The following is a 7,331-nucleotide window of genomic DNA, read 5'->3' as shown; positions in this document are numbered from 1 at the left end:
TGGAGCCTGCTTCTCCCTCTGCTTGTGTCTCTGCCTCTTTCTCTCTCTCTCTCTCTCTCTGTCTCTCATGAATAAATAAATAAATCTTTTAAAAAATTTTAAAGATTACTACATAAGTGATCTAAACAGAAATATAGAAACATAATTTAGTTAAAATGACTGTTAGGTCATGACAGCAAAACATATAAGTCAATGCATTTACAATAACAAAATATATGATACACTATAAAACACAAAATATAAATAACACATTTAATAATACAGAATATTTGTATATCCACTGAAATAAATCTGAGAAAATGTTGGAAGTATTCTAAACATGAATAGAAAACAGTTCTACTAGATGTTTAAAAGTATTTTTTAAATGCAGCTATTTAAAAGTGTGTGCTAACAGACATATATTAATGAAATTTGTATTTATTCGTACCTATATATAAAGGATATGCATATATAGTACATATTATATAAAGGATATCTGAAATAAGATTAGATACATGTATGAATTTAGTATGTTTGGACGGTAGCATATTCAGCAAGCATACATGTGTGTGACAAATATTTAATAAGGGAATGTGACAATTAGTCATTTGAGATAAAAGTTAAATTCCCAATTTGCTTCATTCTCTAATATAAAATTCTAATTAGATCAATTATTTAAATTTTAAAATATGAAGCCAGAGAGTTACTTGAATTTTAAAATATGAAGTCAAAGGTAGAAGGAAGCCAAAGCATACTGAATATTCAAACTAAGCAGTGGTATGTTCTGAGTTTCCATTTTTAACGCTGGAGAAACATTCAGGCCGGTACTTTCCCTCCACTTTAGTTATTCCCACTCCCAAGCCTCGATAACCTCAAAACAAACTTGAAAACAAAACACCCTCCCAAGAGGTGAAGTTGCATAGGAAACATTACTCCCCGTGGTTCCTTCTAGTGAAGAGTTCAAACTCTAGACTCAGTCTTAGGTTCACCCATCAGCTCTGCTGCGGCTGTAACTGTGGTTAGAGGCTACAGTAAAATTTGTTGTGTTATGTTTTTAGATGTCTTTTTTTAAATTGAAGAAACATATATTTCTCAGTTAAAAGTCAAACAACAAATGGAATTTTTGATGTAAGCCTTCAGTTTTGTGGATGATGTGTCATCCGCCTTAACGGGAAGAGAAGGCCTTATGTTTGCTTTCATCCAACTTCTAGATGGTATGTTGTGGCCCAGAGGCTTATTCAATTCAGCCTCCTCTTGGACTGTGGGATGTTGAGGTGCCCATGACACTGAGTTTGTTTGTGTGCCAAGTAGAGTTTGTAGCTGCTTTTTCCTAGCCCCAGGGCTTCTCCTCCTAAAATAGGTAACTAGACTTTTCTAGAACAATTCTCTTAGGACTATCCTTAGGGGATTTTTGTTTTTCCCTTCACACAAAAACTTCTATCTATTCTTTTCTTCTAACGGAGTAGATCTTTCAAGACCTTCAAACCATAACGCCCACCTTACAAAATCTAGACCCAATGCCCTTTCTTTGTCCCCTTTTCCTGAACTACTACAGTACTTATTGTACATCTCTGCCCCCTTTTCCTGAACTGTACCAGTTGTTTCTTACTCATTATCTTGTCATAAATTTTATTTCTATGCTCAGATACAAATTCATTTCCTTCTCATAAGACTATAAACTCATTTGAAACAGACGACAATGTCACACTTTGTAAGTTACACTGAATACATCTCTGTTGAGTTGAACTGGCTTGCTTCCTCACGCAAAGTTAGGTGTGCAAGCTTGCATCCCTGCTCTTACGGCAGACAGCAAGAAAAGCCACTGACCATATACATTTCATCTCTGAGAGTTTCTGCTCCATAGTTCTTATTCATTATCATAGTTTTTTTTTAAACAATTGGAATTGGTTTTAGAGACTCTAGCGATCCTTTCTGGGTTGCACTCTCTCACATACATTCGAAACAATGAAACCATGTCTTGCAGCCTGTATCCCATAGCCTAGGAATGAAGGGCTTCCACTACATACTAGCAATATTGTCACAAGGAAAACCAACAGGACTGGCTTCAGATCATCATCTCGCAACCAGGTCTATGCCCCACGCCATCCTGCTCCTCATTCATGCTCAACAGTTGTGGGAAAATGCCGGAATGCGGTAGCACATACATTCTCACACCACCTCATATGATCTGTTTCACTGCTGTCCATGGAAGCACCAGGGGATCTGGTCTATATGTGTGGAGAGATAAGCTTATCCTTGACATACTTCCCTCAGTTTTATCAAAGTGGAGCCCTGTACAACCCACGAAGGCTAGAACTGGTGAGGTAGTGATGCAGGGCACACAAATGGCTCCCTCACAGTGTGGTGGAATTGCCTCCTCAAGTTCAAGTTCATCAACCACTTTTGTTAAAGTAAAAGGTTGAGAACAGGAAATATGAAAAAACCACTACATCCCCTGGCTTCAGTTTCCCGCAGCTACGTTACAAAATAAGATACACTTCAATATGTCATGTGTTCATACATGCTTATAAGACCATAAGAGTTATGACAGCAATGCAATCTAATATTATACAACTAGGGATAATTATGTATCCTTAGATATTTCCTTCAGCAAAGATATTCTAAATCTCTAAACGACAAAAACAAGTTTGGAAATTTAGCTATTTTAAACAAACTTTAAAAGATGGTGGAAGAGAGAGTTACTTTGAAATGGAGCTTGGGAACAGGTGGTGACCATTTATGGATTCTGGAAAATTTTAAGTTGAGAGTCACCAGTTGTATGTTTAACTGCATTAGCATTGAGGAAAAAGGGTTACTGGGTCCTACTTTCTTTTTCTTACATATAAACATTAGTTTCAGAAAGACATGAGCTCTTCTCAGGAGGGTTCAAAAAGCAAACACGGTGGGTAACATATGCATGATTATCAAAAACCTGTCATTAGTCTCTTCTTGTTGTTTTTCTGCTCATCAAGGGAATCTGAAGACCCAAGAGGAATTCCATCTCCTGAGACATTTTATCAAGTTAAACTCCTGTCTATCTAGCCATCTTAGTTTCCAGTCCTTGCACTTCAACTAGCTGAGTCTTGAATAGAAAAGAGTCATTCTTTTTCACCAAAGAATCATAGACGTACTGGTTTTTTGAGTAATAACTTGTGAACTACTGCCTTGACAGTGAAAAATTGAAAGAAAAAACTAAGCTGAGTTTTATGCAGAAATGAATCATATACTGTAAGGTGAGTTCTTAAAATAGTAGATTTCTCTTAGTCTTCCTACTTTCCCTTCTGAACTTCTACTGAGATAAAAGATGCTTGGGCATTGTTAGACCTCCTTCCACATTGAGTACCAAGTCTCACTTTGCCACTGTCTCTGTCTGTATCTCTTTGTTCTCTCTCTGTCTCCTCTCTTTGTCTTCTCTTTCTCTCTCTCTCTCTCTCTCTCTCTTTCTCCCCCCACACATTCAAAACTATTAAATAAAGACCTACAAATAGAGATTAAATTGCTGCATCATGGGCAAACAAGTCAAATGCTGATAGCTCTAATTGATACTCCTGCCTTAAATCTGAGGCTATTTGGCATTCACATGATGAAAGGTTCCTATTTGATCTAATCTGAATATGGTGTTATCTTGGGAATAGGATACTATGAGTCAAGTAGAAATGTCAGATACATTTATACAAGTTTTTGAATTCTGATTTCCATTAGGTGATTATAATAATTTTGACTCTTATTTATTCTCTGATTTGAAAAATATGCTTTTATAAACTTTTTTGTATATATACTTGACATAATGTCACACTAGACTTAGATGTACAACGTAGTGATTCAACTCTCTGTGCTTTATGCTATGCTCACCACAAACGTAGCTACCATGAGTCACCATACAACGCTATTGCAATACCATCAACTGTACTTCCTATGCTGTGCCTTTTATTCCCATGACTTCTTCATTCCACACCTGGAAGCCTGAATCTCCCACTCTTTTTCACCCATGAAAATTGTAGCTTTGATGAGCTTAAGCTACATTGTCTAAACACAGGATACATTTTGTCTAAGCTTTGCTGAGAACAGAAATCATGGCTTCTCTCATATTGTGGAGCCAGTTACATAGTCTTCCCTCAAAAAAATAATAACAATAACAGCAATAATAATAAGAATCCTGCACTCAAGACAAGTTTGGATTAAATAAAAAATATCAGTATTGGCTGACCTTTCATTGTACAGAGTCCCACATTTCTTGACATCAAGTTGGCATGCATCCTTTCTTCTGGAGTTGGTTCTGTTCCTCCTGTCTCAGGTAGTAGGTTATAAATAAAAGCCATACACTTGATGGAGAGGTCTTCTTTTAGAAGGACATTGCCTAGGGGGGGATCCCTGGGTGGCTCAGCGGTTTAGCACCGCCTTCGGCCTGGGGCGTGATCCTGGAGACCCAGGATCAGGTCCCAGGTTGGGCTCCCTGCATGGAGCCTGCTTCTCCCTCTGCTTGTGTTTCTGCCTCTTTCTCTCTGTGTCTCTCTCATGAATAAATAAATAAATAATCTTAAAAAAAATAGAAGGGCATTGCCTGAATTTATGAATATGAGGAGTGGACGGTGGATGGAGGGATATTATCTCAAGAGATGGCAAATTAGAAAACATCCAGATATTTAGGATGGAAGGATATAAGTAGAAAACTGCCAGTGGATTGTGTTTGGGAAGACACATACGAATTTTATGTTCCTGGAGCCTCAGAAAGGATAGCCTAGTGTAAGAGAAGCACGGAGCCAGCAGTGTAGAAGGCTTAGAATCTTCTGGATCATATGGAAGATTACAAGGATCATGTCATGGAGTTGAGTTTCTCAACCTCTTCTGATAGAATTTCCTTTTTAACCAATTGCTGATTGTAGTGTGATACTAATCCCAATACCAGTGATGAAGGGCTCCTCAAAGATTTAGCTTTGAAACTGAGAACTCCCTATATACAAAGAAAATTTATCCTCTCACACATTTTCCCAGTCTGATAGATGGGTAGACATAGATAGGCAGGCAGATCTGTATCACAAGGCTCAATTTTCTATGATTCATTATCATTTCTTGAGCAGTTCTCAAGTGCCAGACATTGTACTAAGGATTTTACAGCTGCTATCCTATTTAACTTATCATTTCTCAGCTGGTATTACTACTGCTGAATTACATAGGAGGACCCGAGATAAAATTCAGTACTGTAGACTTTTGAAGTGTGTAGTGCTATCAACATTAAATTCTTGGTTTTTTAAATTGAACACCAATAAAAAATAAATTTATTTAAAAATAAATAAATAAATTAATTAATTAATTAATTAATTCTTGGTTTTTCAAGTTATCACATGAACTTCGGAGAGAAAATAGAATTCTAATAGTCCCCCTGATAGTTACCCACTTATGTCTACTTCTTGTTGAATCTCTTAATCATGGGGGACATCTGAGACTGTGATGGGTTAACACTCTTGATGCATCTGCTACATCACACTTTTTCAGAACAAACTGGAGAGAGGTTCTACTGGCTTTGAAGCAGATGGTCAAGTGGTTAGGACTTGAGGGTGGGTTCTAAAGCTGAGAATGATGATCACTACTAACAGTCAGCAAGACAGACAGACACGTCAGTCCTAAACTGCAAGGAACTGAATTCTGCCAATGATCTCCACAGGCTTGGAAGAGGATCCCAGCCTCAGATGAAATTCCATTCTCAGCTGTCATCTGGTTTTCAGCCTTGAGCAGAACATCCAGCTCACCTGACTTCAACACTGTAAGAATGGAAATTTGCATTGTTTTATGTTGCTACATTTGTGGTCACATATAATGCATAACAGAAGACTAATACAGTGGATACCTAGCATTTTCTACTGCATAGATCTGTGTGTTCCTCAGTTTGTGTGTCATGCCTTTGTGTGTGTGTGCAAGACAGAGACAGTACATGCGGGAGGATGATGAGATAATTCTATCATCTTTACCAAAAACTTTTGTAAGAAGCAAAGTTGAATTAACTCTAGAATTATCTACCAAGGATGATGTACTTGTCATATGAAAATGAGTTTCAGGTTTTCAATTAATGCTGGGTGCCCTCTCTATTCCCATAGGGAGAGACACCAAGGCCGTGGAAAATGACAAACAGGAGCTTTGTAACTACATTCATCCTCATGGGCCTTCCCCATGCACCAGCCCTGGACATCCCCTCTTCACAATCTTCTTAGTGATTTATGTACTCACCGTGATGGGGAACCTCCTCATCTTGCTGGTGATCATGCTGGATTCTCACCTCCACACCCCCATGTACTACTTCCTGACCAACCTGTCCTTCATTGACATGTGGTTCTCCACAGTCACTGTGCCCAAAATGCTAATGACCTTGGGGTCTCCAGGAGGCAGGATGATCTCCTTTCACAGCTGCATGGCCCAGCTCTACTGCTTCCACTTCCTGGGCAGCACCGAGTGTTTCCTCTACACAGTCATGTCCTATGACCGCTACCTGGCCATCAGTCACCCACTCAGGTACACCAGCATGATGAGGGGGAGAACGTGTGCCCTCCTGGCCACCGGCACGTGGCTCAGTGGTTCTCTGCACTCTGCTGTCCAGACCATGCTGACATTCCGTTTGCCCTACTGTGGGCCCAGCCAGATCCAGCATTACTTCTGTGATGGACCTCCCATCCTCAGGCTGGCCTGTGCAGATACCTCTGTGAACGAGATGGTGATCTTTGTCAACATTGGGGTGGTGGCCTCGGGCTGCTTCCTCCTCATAGTGTTGTCCTATGTGTCCATCGTCTGTTCCATCCTGAAGATCCGCACCTCAGAGGGGAGGCATAGAGCCTTTCAGACCTGCACCTCCCACTGCATTGTGGTCCTTTGTTTCTTTGTTCCCTGTGTTTTCATCTACCTGAGGCCAGGCTCCAGGGATGCTGTGGATGGGGTCGTGGCAGTCTTCTACACGGTGCTGACACCCCTTCTAAACCCTGTGGTGTATACCCTGAGGAACAAGGAAGTGAAGAAAGCTCTGTTGAAGCTTAAAGACAAAGTAACACAGTCCCAGAGCAAATAAACACTGGAAAGTAGATGTGCTCATAAAATAAAAAAGTGATATATTCAGTTATCAACATGCAATATTATTACATGTATAGTTCTACATGGTAATGTTGTTCAAAATCATCCACTCACGAATATTTGTTGCACAAAGTGGTCTGAGGATTTTTTTATATCAGAAGTAAAGCTTTTGGGGCAGCCTGGGGTAGCTCAGCAGTTTAGTGCCACCTTCAGCCCAAGGTCCAAACCTGGAGTCCCAGGATTGAGTCCCACGTCTGGCTCCCTGCATGGAGCCTGCTTCTCTCTCTGCCTGTGTCTCT

At 39.7% G+C, this 7,331-nt stretch overlaps 1 pseudogene; it reads left to right on the top strand.

Annotated features, from left to right (window-relative positions):
• Positions 1–6,095: 6,095 nt before the first annotated feature.
• On the top strand, positions 6,096–7,030 carry LOC129497781 (olfactory receptor 10G9-like; annotated as a pseudogene).
• Positions 7,031–7,331: the final 301 nt, after the last annotated feature.

Source organism: Nyctereutes procyonoides, unplaced genomic scaffold (assembly GCF_905146905.1).
Source record: "Nyctereutes procyonoides isolate TBG_1078 unplaced genomic scaffold, NYPRO_anot_genome, whole genome shotgun sequence".
NCBI classification, from domain to species: Eukaryota; Metazoa; Chordata; class Mammalia; order Carnivora; family Canidae; genus Nyctereutes; species Nyctereutes procyonoides.
Note: the sequence above shows the minus strand (reverse complement) of the source record. Positions and strands in the feature narration are given on the sequence as shown.